Here is a 13,571-nt window from a genome sequence, read left to right on the forward strand (position 1 = left end):
CTCGGTCTATGGTTTTCTTCCTGCCAATATCCTGCTATAGTTCTACCATAAAGAATATCATTCTCCAATTCTGAGTTCTTCAATTGAGACTGTAGTCACGGGGCACGACCTGGCAGACATGCACATAAAATTTATTCCTTTGTAATAATAATAGTGACCACCTAATATGGGTTAGGGTAGGGTAATATAGGGCAGGGCAGGGTTGTCCAACTCTGACGCTTCAGATGTTCATGGACTACAATTCCCATCAGCCCCTGACATACCCCCTCCCCCCAAAGAGCACATCGCTTATCAGGAGACAACCTACTGGTGATCTCTAACCCTAAAGTCATCCGGCTGCCCTCAACCAGAGATAGAGCCTTGTGGAACTCTCTTTCAAGTGGGACCCAGGCCCAGAGGCATAGCTGGGCCAAACTGTGCCTGGTGCGCAGTCTATATTTTATGCCCCCCCACAGTGCCCTCCCCGCAGCGTCCCACCTTCCCACACTTACCTTAGTTCCTTTCCTTTTCCTAGAACTTTTTCAGGCTGAAAAAAGGCCTATTCACAGTTCAGGCTTAAAAACAGCCTGATGGGAACTATACTTCCCAGGAGACCTTGTGAGCCCCAAGGTCTCCTGGGAACTGTAGCAATAGTTTCTGTCTTTATTTTTGGTACTATGTCCCTTCCTACGATTGGGCCCCTTGTCGTACTGGTGCCATTTTTTAATCAAGTTTTTCATTCATTATATTGGGTTTTAATGTGTTTATGTACGTAATCGTTATATTGGTATATCCTGTTGGAAGTGGCCCCGAGCCTGACTTGTTGGGAAAAGGCAGGGTGAAAATCTGATAGATAAATAAAAGCTCTTGGAAAGGGATGGTGTGTCAATAGACGGGTTATCGGGATAGAGTGAAGCCGGGTAACCCTTGCTGTGGAAATCAGCTGGCAAGATTATTGGATATACATAAGTGGGTGAGCAGGAATGGAAGAGCTGGTGTTGAAGCATACTGTATCAAAGATGTGCAGTCTGGGCTGTTGAAGAAGCAAGGATTCCACAGTGAGAGGTAGATTTTTAAAGGGGAATTAAAAACTATTGTGAATGTTCAGCATAAGCCTAAGCAGTGTTATACATACATTGGTGTATATAGTACAACTCTGCTTAGAATTCCACTTATTTATTTATTTATTTATTTATTTGTTAGACTTATAGGCCGCCTCACCCCCGAAGGGCTCGAGGCGGCTCACAACACAGCTGTTCTCTAGACAGCAACCAATACAAATAAAACTTAAGCCCATTAAAACTTAAGCAGCAGTTTCTAGAATAAATACAATTAAAACAACAAAAATTGTTTAAAAACAGGCGCCCGATCTAAGGCCAAAAAGGAGGGTAGGGGTAGGTAGGGCCCTAGATGAAGTCAGGGCCCAGCCAGGATGGAAAAACAGACAGCCTCGATCTCAGTGGGGGGCGATAGAACCGTGGCCAGCCTCCCCAAAGGCACGGTGGAACAGTGTGCAACAGTGATTCTCAGTTGCAATCTAGGCACCACCAAAACCTTATAGTACAAAAAAGTATTTTGGTGCTTTTTAGATTCTATCCAGAATACGCAGCACTGGTATTCAAGATGTCAGAAGTAATAGTGCAAATAAACGGAACGATACTGAGTGCCTCAGCAGATAACCCTTAGTCAAAGATCTTGAGGGTTTTTTTTGTTTGTTTCATTTTCTGTTCTGCTTTGCATACTGGCTCCTTCGTAATATTTTTGTTTCTCCCTTTAGCTATTCCCTGATAATGTAAGACTTCCCCCCCCCCCAAAGCACACCGAAAAAGAGTTAAAAGATGAGAAGTAGCTTGCTTCCTTACAATTTCTTTCTTTCTGTGCTGCGCACTGACCCCCTCATGCAGGACCTAAACAGGGATTACGATTCCTTGAGTACTGTCCTTTTCGTACCATTGTCTTCTTCAAGTATAATCCTTATTGATGAATGTCTCTTTAAAGTTCTGCATGAGCATTCCTCTGATTTCCCAAGCCTGCCACGAACTGTCTTCGTCCTTTGAAGAAAGCCTGTGAACGTTCTTGCCATGTAAATAAACCCAGAGAGGGAGTTACGTTAAGTCTGTTCCAGCAAAATTAAAACAGGATTCCAGTGGGACTTTAAAGACTACAAAATTCGTCCCAGCAGAAGTTGTTTGTCGAATTCACAGACCAGCAATGCATCTGTTGAAGTGAGCGCTGACTCATGAAAGCTTATGTATACCTGTATACAGGTAGTCGTTAAATTGCCCCAAGACTTCTGTGTAATTACCGTGAAAATAAAAAGGTGCAACTGGATATTCTTAATATTATTATTTTTCTATAAAGACTTAACAAAAGCAGACAATTTAGTTCTTATTATGGACTATTGCAAAATCATTCAAATAGCCCCCAGGTCAGTCGGTTCCTACTTGAATGGTCTATATCCATTATTCACAGGCATCTTCCTTGTTTTCTGCAGAATAAAACCTTTTCCCACTAATTAATTTTTAGACAGTCCAAGCAAAGCTTAACCACAATTCTTGCTGCATGGTTTACAAAATGACATTTTTTGAAAGGTAACTCTGAGTTGTCAAAGGCTTTCACGGACGGATTCAACTGGTTGTGATGGGTTTTCCGGGCTGTGTGGCTGTGGTCTGGTAGATCTACCAGACCACAACCACACAGACTGTAAAACCCACCACAACCAGTAACTCTGAGTGTTGTTCATCCAAATCTGTGGGACTGGCTACTCCTGTAAAACAGACATACTTCATATACTTCATATAATCTGGTTGGAGAAACAGTATGAAATAAATCCCTTTTTCAAATTGTCAAATATTAATCTGAGCAGGAATTAGGTGCAGATTGGCTCCTTGGAGCCATTAGAAGAGGAAGAGTTTGGATTTATATCCACCCTTTCTCGTCTGTAAGTAGACTCAAAGGGGCTTACAATCTCCTTTCCCTTCCTCTCTCCCCCACAGAAAACACCCTGTCAGGTGAGTGAGGCTGGGAGAGCTCCGAAGAGCTGTGACTAGCCCAAGGTCACCCAGCTGGCATGTGTTGGAGTGCACAGGCTAATCTAGTTCCCCAAATAAGCCTACACAGCTCGAATGATAGAGCGGGGAATCAAACCCGGTTCTCCAGATTAGAGTGCACCTGCTCTTAACCACTACGCCACCGCTGCTTCTCCTAGACCCTGGAGCCTTTATGGTGGGCCACACGTTGATGACATGGTGGAGCACCAACTTCTGGAAATCACAGAGTTCCGTTGCAAGCTACCAGTTTGGATCTTGATTCTACAAGATGGATATATATTATGAAGAGAACAACGTAGCAAGAATTCTCTGCATTTGTACAACAGCTTTATTTTTTTAAAAAAGTAATCAATATGAATGTTGTGTAGGATTGCCAACTCCATCTTGGAACATTCCAGAAGATTTGGAGGTGAAGACCGATGGGGAAGAGCAGGCTTTGGAAGGGGAGGGACCTCAGTGTGGTGTAATCAGTGGTGGGATCCAAAAATTTTAGTAACAGGTTCTCATGGTGGTGGGATTCAAACTGTGACGTAGCGCCAATGGGGCTGGGCGGGGCACGACGGGGGCGTGGCCGGGCATTCTGGGGGCGGGGCATTCCTGGGCGGGGCTGTGGCAAGGCCGCAGCCGCTGCGTCAGTCCTTGGGCGGGAAACGAATGCACGCAGGCGCAGGCTGCCACGCACGCCGGTGCACCTCCTGCTAGACTGCTTCAAGTTCTGCACGCTACTGCTGAGAGGAGGGGCGTAACTACGGCAAAAAATCACGTGGCAAAATCACCAATTAGTAACCCCCTCTCGGCACACACAAATAATTAGTAACCTACTCTCGGGAACCTGTGAGAACCTGCTGGATCCCACCTCTGGGTGTAATGCTGTAGAATCCATCCTCCGGGGAACTGATCTCTGGAGTCTGGAGAATTCAGGGAGGAGGAGGTCGGATGCCATGCGCATCCCATCATCAACAATGCATCAAATGAACCTGGTAGCAAATCATAAAAGCAATATTAAATCAGTAGGCCTTGCCCCCTTCCAAAATGGATCTGCATACTTGATAGAGTGCACTGCTGCGCCATGGCTGGACCAAGAAATTGGCCAGGATAATTATTCTAACTTCAAAGGTCAGCCAAACCGTTCTTGGCACTCTGCCACCTTGAATTCAAATGTAGTTGGGCCTAAACGGAAAATATTTTTGATGGGCAGTTTTGGGAACAGCGTCGGGAAAGGCTTGCCTGCCCTGGATTTTTATCTGCTTTGATTTAATTGCGTTCTTTCTGGTCTTTTCGGCTGCAGAGATTTTTTTCCCTCTGAGGGCAGCATCTTTTCTAACGCTCCGAGTGTTACTTTGCCTAATTTATCAGCTTGAAGGACTCAAAGAGCTTTTATTTCAAATTGCTTTAAACTGTGGGAAATAGGAAGTGAGCAGGGAGAAGGGAATCTTTTATACTGAGGCGGCACCTCTTGACTGTAAATAAGGCCACTTTGGCTGTTTCTCAGAAGTGCCAGAAAAGGCGGGAAAGTGGGGCCTTGACAGAACTACATGCAATTGCAGGTCCTCCGTGTGAAGGGATTCCTACACTAGGGTTGAAACCAGTGGAATGGGAATTTTTGCCCATTTCCCTGTCCCTTTGCAGACCACTCCCTCGTGCTATTCCTGAGGGTCCCCTTTCTCCCAAGAGCAACATTTCAGGGAGCATTTGGGTCAACCGCAGGAGGGAGGAAGCAAGCAAGGAAATCCTGTCTCACTGATGGAAACCACTTTCATTAGTGGAGATTTTCTGTAGAAAACTAGCACGTCAGGATGAAAACTCTTCTAGAGCCCTTCTCTCAGACTTCAGGTTTTCTGTGTGCAAGACTTAAAAAAAAAACAGAGTTGCATTCAGCCCTCACCTGCAATCTGAAGACATGCAGTCTTAACTCTGTTGGAATCCACATTAAACATGCCTCAAAAAGTGAAGGGGCGGTAGGTAGGAAGTGCCGTCAAGTCACAGCCGAGTTACGGCAACCCTATAGGTTTTTCAAGGCAAGAGATTTTTGAGGTGGTTTGCCATTGCCTACCTCTGTGATGCAACCTTAGCATTCTTGGAGGTCTCCCATCCAAATACTAACCAGGGCAATCCCTGCTTAGCTTCTGAAATCTGACAAGATTAGGTTTGCTTGGGGTCAGGACTCCTGTAGCAATAGGACAGAGCCAATTATATGATACTTGTCCAGTCATGATTACTTGCCGGGATATATGACGAGATAACTCTGTTGCTATATCTGGTTAGTTCACTGGCTACTATGTGGCCGTTTCTGCACAGTGGCAGGAAACGGGCCTCCACTGGCATAATTTATGCCGGTGGAGCTTCGGGATTGCTGAAGCTGCTGCAACCCGCAGAGGCGGCTCCCCATGGAGCTGCTCGCAGGTCGTCCCATTTACTTACCTCTCCTCCCTGCGCAGCTCTGGATGGCTGGAGGGACACACCCACGCTGCCCTCTGACCTCCGGGGGTCAGAGGGCAGTGTGGACGTGACTCTCCAGCCATCCAGAACTGCGCAGAGAGGAGAGCTGAGTAAACGGGAAACCAGAGGGGCCAGAAGTGGCACCCTCATGCCGGTGCGCTTCGCACTGCGCCAGCGGGAAGATGCCGCTTTTGAAAATCCTCGCTCAGTGCCAACTATGCAAACAATGCCCGAGGGATGGTGTTTTTGCTGTCCCTAGGGGGTTGATTTCCGCCCATGCAGAAACAGCCTCTGAGACAGAATGCCAGACTAGATAGACAGACCACTGCTCTGATCCAGCAGGGCTCTTCTTATGTTCTTACGGTGGCTCATTGTGACCAACCCCAAGCAGGCTTGCCATCCCATGGTTGCTTCTGCCTTGTCATCACCACCCAGCCAAAGATGAGTCTGAACCCACGCTTCTTCAAGAGAGATCGTCCTCCCACGGAGTTTATGCCATTTTCAATTCCAGACACCTTGCCATTGCGTAGAGTAGATCTCATGTTCTTCAGTGAGTTTTGACAAATGAGGCTCTGCTGCGGCAGCTAGCCTTGCATAAACTGCATTAAGGAGGAATTCTGCAAAAGAAAGTAATTTTCAGAGCACGTTGGTACTTGGCAGAACACAAGTATTCATTTCCCCCCTGACATTTGCTCAAACATCTACATGCAAGAACAGAATTATGGTGCATTACGGAAACGTTCAGCTGTATTGCAACAGCACAGCTGTCCCCTCTCCAACAGCCCCTGTGCTCCCGGTCTCACAATCCACAACAACAGTTTGCAAGCACTGTGTTACTGGCCTTTATCCGACCACTTGGGTAAGCAAAGATCAGAAGCCTTCCTGTAGCTTAAAGAGCCTCAAAGTATCTTTTCCCCCAACCAAAGAGCTATTTAAGTGTGAGGAAGGCTCTTTGGATCAGAGGAAGAATCTAGAGTGTTGTGGGTTTTCTGGGTTGTATGGCTGTGTTCCAGCAGCATTTTCTCCTGAGGTTTTGCCTGCATCTGTGGCTGGCATCTTCAGAGGATGGTGGTTATGAAGGTGGAATGGAGGCACGGAAAACTATGTTGGAACTTTGTTTGGATTCCCATTAGCTTCCAAGATCTGATGAGATCCGGCTAGCCTGGACCAAGTCACGCAGTAGATGATGTGAAATACCGCTTACCTGAGACCTGGGCAGGGGCGTAGCTGCAGTGGGGACATCTAGGGCGGCTCATCCCGGGGCAGGACCAGGGGGCAGTAGGGGGCGCACGGGCAGTTCTTGCCCCAGGCACAGTTTCCCCTCCCTTCATCACTGGACCTGGGAGAACTATTGCCTCTGAAAGTGAGCACTATAGATCTTGATAAATGACTATAAGGCAGCTTCGTATTTGTTAACTTCTACTCCCATTTCCCACGGATTTGTCTACTGTCCTTTTAGAGCCATCTAAGCTAGCATCCGTTGCTGTGTCTTGTGGCAGCACATTTCATACAGACCGCTCCAGAGCGCTTTGCAAACTGTTGATATTGCCAAGTCCACAAGCTCCCTCCTGGACGTGTTGCAGTCCATTGAAAGCACAATTCCTCCTCTGAGACGTGGTGGACCTGAGATGATGTGTGAAAAGGTACTTACATTTCCGACAGATATTTTGCCTGGTGGAGCGGTGATATTAGATGGTATGTTACACTGCCGATTCCTGTAACATTTTCTGGCAGCAAATAATACAAAGGGAATGCAGGCTAGCTGGCTGTTTTTCCCCCCTCCGTAGACCTATAATTAATCTTCTGGATCTGGTTTTTTTTCCCCCTTTCTTTTCTCCTGCAGGACCATTTTCATGGAATTAGCGCTAAATTCCTGTAAAAATAGGAGCTGTAGGCCATTTAAAAATTTAAGGCCTTTTGCATCAGAGACTTAGGTCTGTAAATGCAGAATAGAAAAGTATTTTGGAGAGTATGTCAAGTTACAAAGGAAAGTAATGGACTCTCTGGGCTCAGTTTGGTGTGTGTTAACTTCTATATGCGCAGTGGTTCTTAGGAGTTCTTCCGTTCTTGAAAACGGCTTTCTGCTCTGCCAGACGAGATCCTTCCTCAAGGAGTTTCAGAAGCAGGCCCCATTATCCTCCCCTGATATAAGAGGCTCCTTCCATTGAGGGAACCAGTGCTATTAAAGTAGTGGGTACACAGTCTCCAACCCAGAGTTAAGTCCAGTAAGAAAAGATGCTGCCGAAGTTAAAAACAGATTATTTTGGTGTGTCCTGACTTGGTTGGCCCGGGCTGGCCCGATCTAATCGGAACAGGAGATGAAAACATCCCCAAATCAATTGTACTTTATCATTCCATGTAAGCCGACTTGAGGATCCTGCTAGATTGGCCTTTCCGCTCATGCAGAATAATGCACTTTCAATCCACGTTCACAATTGTTTGCAAGCGGATTTTGCCACTTCGCCCACTAAAACCCATCTGCAAAGTGCACTGAAAGTGGATTGGAAGTGTATTATTATTCCGCACGTGCGGAAGTACCTGCCTGAGAGGTGAAACAGAAATCAAGCGAACAAATGTGTCCGGCGAGAATAAAGACTTTACTGTGCGGAATAGCAAAATCCACTTGCAAACAATGGTGAAAGTGGATTAAAAGTGCGTTATTCTGCACGTGCGGAAGGGGCCTAAGAGTTGCACAGAAAGCAAAATGTGACAGTCGGCTGTGCCTTGACCGCACTTTCCGCCACCACAAGACTTTTCTTACTGGACTTGTTTTAAGGCGGGACTGTCCCGCCAAAAGCGGGACGTCTGGTCAGCCTATCCAAGGCCCCCTCCACACGGGCAAATACGTCCTGGGAAACTCACACGTTGCTTATGGTATAGTAACCCAAGTTCTTAAATGTGCACTTTGTTTTCAGTGGTTGTACAATTCGGTGGGGTTTGTAATAAGAGCACCCCAATGGCCATCACTAATCCAAGGCCGTAATAAGCAACAGATATTTATTACCATTAGCAGAATGGATTGAACCAGATATCTGTCCCTCAGCTCCACGCGTGCCTCTCCACTCAACAAATCCGGGTACCCTTTTGCTTTGCAATCCGGGCTCCCGCCAAGTCCCACAAATCGACTCCTCCCCAAGGCAACTCCAACTTCCTAAACATCATCTAACAGTCTTGGTTCACAGAGAATTTTATCGCCGCTGCCTTTGACTGTTCCCTGGTCAGGTCATTACTGGCAATTGGGGGGGGGGGATTGTTTATGCATTTTTCTGGTAAAGTATTCAGCAAATGTCTCGCTAACATCACGGAAAGCTAATGTTTCATGCCTCTCTGAGGGCAACCTCTTTTCGTGAAGTAGTGTTATAATAGCATATAAGTCAATCTTTTCCTCCATTAACGGCACAAAATGCTGGTGTCAGAGACTGGGCTCAAACAGAGCCCCTGTAAACACGTTCTGGTATTCTTCCTTCTCCCCACACACAAACATACCCAGATTTTAAAAGTGTGGGGAGGTTTTTTTATTACCTTCATCCTTCCTCTGGGTTTTTTAAGAGCCCACGCTCAACACGCACTCAATAAACATACTTAGGGGAAACAGCTGCTGACTGCCAGTAGCTTTCCTCTGCTTTAAAATGGCTGCCACAGATGGTGGAAGAAGTGATGGTGGCCACCATGCGTGATTCCACTGATTGCTTACAGAACGATCGGCATGTTACAGTCCAAATGTCCATCGCTTCGAACATATGCTTTTGGCAACGGCCTCGTTGCTTCACACTCCGTGGACTTGTTGCCTGCTTAATGCTGTCATATTGAATTGAGGAGATAGGTCTAGGTATGCTCTCCAGACTGTAGCCCCCAGGGCAAGTTGCTGGATCATAAAGTGCAGCAGAACCAGAGTTGGCAAAGGACCAGTTTCCTCTATTGCCTTCCTATGTTCTGCCAATCTGTGGTACTTAAGAATGTGAGCATGTACTTTCTGTAAGACGAAACGAATAGAAACATCTTCAAAATTAGTTTTTTTTATATTCCCCAAACAAACCCTGTGTGGATGGAGCCGGAGGAATAATCTTCCCTAATGTTAATACATAAAACGTAGAGCGTTTGTACATATCTATACCGGTATATCTAATTCAGAATGTGGCCCCAGAGTTTGGGTCAAAACTCCATGTACTGGAGCCAGGGATGGAAGGGAGATGTCTCTGTGGACTTGGGAGGGACTTGGGGAAATGCCTCTGAGGAACCTCTCAGTTTACTGAAAAATCTAATTATTATTTTTTTATTTCATTTATTAATTAAATTTGATAAACCACCCACCCCCGAAGGGCTCTTTAAAATGGGGCGTGTGTGTGTTAGAAAAAGCATTAAAAAATTAAACATGTTACAATCGTACAATAGGTTCTGGTGGGTTTTCCGGGCTGTGTGGCCATAGTCTGGTGGATCTTGTTCCTAATGTTTCGCCTGCATCTGTGGCTGGCATCTTCAGAGGTGTATCACAGAGGGAAGACTGTTACACACTGTGTCCAGAGAGAAGGAAATGTCTGGGGTATATATTGTCCATGTCCCAGGGTGGGGAACCAATCAGTAAGTGTTTGGATAGGACTTGTTATGCAAAGATTTGGCTGATAGTATTGTATCATGGGTGGGGCTTATCAGTCCAGGGAGTGATTCACATTTTCACGCCCTGCAGCAGCAGTAGTATTGGTGAATGCAAATCCTGTGTTTGGGTGGAGTCCATTGTTCATGAACTTAGCATGCCCTTGGGGTTTGCTTTTGGTGTTTTTAAGTACTGGTAGCCAAGCTTTGCTAATTTTCAAAGTCTCTTCTTTCCTGTTGAAATTGACTTGGTGTTTGTGAATTTCAATGGCCTCCCTGTGCAGTCTGACAAAGCAACCTTCTGAATTGTCCAGAATTTCAGTATTTTCAAATAAAACGTTATGTCCAGTTTTGTTTAAGACATGTTCTGCAGCTGCAGATTTTTCAGGATGCTTAAACCGACTCTTTTGTGCTCCTCCAATAAGGCCTTGAGTGTCCCTCAACTTCTAGAGCAATATACTGATTTATTGGGCTTTTGTGCACTTACTGATTCCAGTTCATTGCTTTGCAGTGTAGTTTTCTCATGGTTTTCTGTTTGCAGGGGAAGTCTCCTGCTGCCAAGCATCCCCAGCCATGCTGATCTGATCCACCATGTTGCCCACCCACCGCTTCCTTTCGTAATCCATGCCGCCTTTTTGTGTCTGTGTGTGTTGCCCGCTTGAGTCTGTCAGTAATGCAATAGACCAAGTCAATTTCACTGGTCTCTTGCATTAACAGACCCGTGGCACAAAAATATGGCAGAGGCCTAAAATGAGTGCATAATTGAGAATTCAATCCGAAGAGAATATATGCTTAATGTGGGCAGATTGCAATTGCATAAAAGGCCATTGATTCATAAATAGCCTGGAAGAAATCAGTACATTTTACTGGGGGGGAAATCAATACAAGGGAGTAGCAAAAGTAAAGAATCATGTTTCATTCACCCAAGAGAAAGGTGAATCCAAAAAGGGGATTTTCTAGTTGAATAGCATGCGTGAGAATTTCAGTTACCGGTATCACTACTTGGGTTTCTTGTTCAAGCCCTGCTGTCTTTTAAAGGTTGTCACAATACAGAAATGAAGGAACAAGTATCTAGAAATCACAACAACTTTCAAAACAAACAAATATGAGTTGGTCCAAAGCTAAGGTGACCAGATGGTCACCTTTGTGAACCGGGACAGGGCGGGTATGTAAGATGATGTTTGAGCAGGGAGCCGCGACTGGTCTTTTTGGGCACTCCGCTTTCCCGCCCTGTCACAGGGTGGGAAACAGGAGCGCCCCAGAAGGCCGTGCGCTCCTGCGGCCGCGCGCGCAGGAGGCTGTCGCACTGCCTTGCGCCCCAGAAGGCAGTGCGACAGCCTTTAAAAAACCGAACAGAAAAAACCCAGCGGAGACGCTGACAAACAGTTTTACAGGCGGGACTGTCCTTCCGCCAAAAGCCGGAGCGATGCCTGGCTCCAGCCTATCCAAGGCCCCCTCCACACGGGCCAATAAACATGGATGTAGGACGGTAAAACCCTTGGTTTCGGGGAGAGGAACTTTGCACAGATCCTGCTCCTAAAATGAGTCTGGTCCATGTTATTTCCCCCAAACCAGGTTTTTTGAGAATCACGCTATTCGCAAGTCTTTTAAAAAAAATCCCAGGTTGCAGCCACTCACGAGCAAACGGCAGGGCAGGAGGCTCTTTATTCGCCTCCCTTTTCTTTTAAAAAAAAATTCACGGTTTATATCTGCATAGCTACGCAGGTTCAGATGGTCGTATCGTGAGACATCAGCATGGCTATGGGGGTTCATTTGTGCGTGCCTGCATAGCTACGCATGGGTGGGAAATAAATTTAAATGCAAAGGCACAGCAGTAACCCGGATTGTTTCCATGGGCTCCAATCGCTGCCTGCATGGATGCATGTGAACATGAAAACAGGGAAATGGATGGATGGATGGATGGATGGATGGATGGATGGATGGATGTTCAGATGAAGGGTCCAAGCAGTGGTGGGATCCAAACATTTTAATAACAGGTTCCCATGGTAGTGGGATTCAAACTGTGCTTTAACTCAATGGGGGCTGCCAGCGCCAACGGGGCATGGCCAGGCATTCTATGGGTGGGGCATCTCTGGCTGGGCTGTGGCAAGGGGACGAGCAGCTGCGCCCAGTCCTGTAGGGAAATCTAATGCACGCGACAGGTTGCCACTGCAGACGCCGTGCACCTCCTGCTAGACTGCTTCAAGTTCTGTGTGCTACTGCTGAGAGGAGGGGTGTAACTAAGGCAAAAATCCCAAAGTGGCAAAAAATCACCACTAGTAACCCTCCTCGCACACACAAATGATTAGTAACCTACTCTCGGGAACCTGTGAGAACCTGCTGGATCCCACCTCTGGGTCCAAGACTTTCAACCTTAGCGATCTAATAGAGCATGATGATTTAGGCCAGAGCCTGGCCCTCTCCCATTTCACTTGTGCATGCATTGAGAGCACGTTGAAGAGAGCCTCCTTCTCAGCACCAAGCAGAACACTCTCCTTCCTGTCCTTGATGCCTCTGGCCCAGGTAACTTCTCATTCTCCACCACAGCCAGGCAATTTACCTCAAGGACAAGATCTCCTGAATCCCACAGAAGAGAGCTCTCACCTAGTTATCTGTTGGGCTGATTGATGGGTAGAAAGGGAAGAGGATGATATGATCCCTTTATTTAGGGATAGTCAAAGTAAAGTTTTTGTATTTCATGCAGTCAAGCCGTGCTACTTTACAGAAAATGGGAGGGGGGTGAGAGACTTGCTGACCATGTGCAGAGGATGGCAGCCGCTCATATGAACTAGTACCCTGTTTCCCTGAAAATAAGCCCTATCCCAAAAAATAAGCCCCAGCATGATTTTTTCTGATTTTGAGGATGCTTGAAATATTAAACCCTTTATCATCTGGCGGTCTGACATTGTGGGGTCTTCCTCGCCCTCAGAGTGGACCCTTTAGATCGGTCGACCATGCCTTTGTGCCTGTTTTAAATGGTCTTTAACGTGAGATTTAGATCCTAATTCCATTATATTGTACATATATTGAATGTGCCTTCTTGTTATTTTAGATTATATCAGCTGTTGCATGCCCCAGAACTGGCGTACAGGCTCAAACGGATGGATGGACGGGGTGGGCGGTATAGAAGTCAAATGGATGGATGGATGGATGGATGGATGGATGGATGGATGGATGGATGGATGGATGGATGGATGGATGGATGGATGGATGGATGGATGTGTAATGATAGATAGATAGAGAGAGAGAGAGAGAGAGAGAGAGAGAGAGAGAGAGGCAGGCAGGCAGGCAGGCAGGCAGGCAGGCAGGCAGGCAGGCAGGCAGGCAGGCAGGCAGGCAGGCAGGCAGGCAGGCAGGCAGGCAGGTGCAGGGGTGGTGGTGGCAGGCAGGTGCAGGGGTGCAGGGCAGGCAGGTAGGTAGGTGGTAGGTAGGTGCAGATAGACAGAGATAGATAGATAGATAGATAGATAGATAGATAGATAGATAGATAGATAGATAGATAGATAGATAGAT

At 46.5% G+C, this 13,571-nt stretch overlaps 1 protein-coding gene across 5 annotated transcripts in view; it reads left to right on the plus strand.

The window, feature by feature from the left end:
- FAT3 (FAT atypical cadherin 3) overlaps positions 1-13,571 on the plus strand; it is a 484,297-nt gene that overhangs the window by 352,379 nt on the left and 118,347 nt on the right. The gene's annotated exons all lie outside the window — the stretch shown is intronic.

The sequence above is a fragment of the Sphaerodactylus townsendi genome, linkage group LG04, assembly GCF_021028975.2.
Source record: "Sphaerodactylus townsendi isolate TG3544 linkage group LG04, MPM_Stown_v2.3, whole genome shotgun sequence".
Taxonomy (NCBI): Eukaryota; Metazoa; Chordata; class Lepidosauria; order Squamata; family Sphaerodactylidae; genus Sphaerodactylus; species Sphaerodactylus townsendi.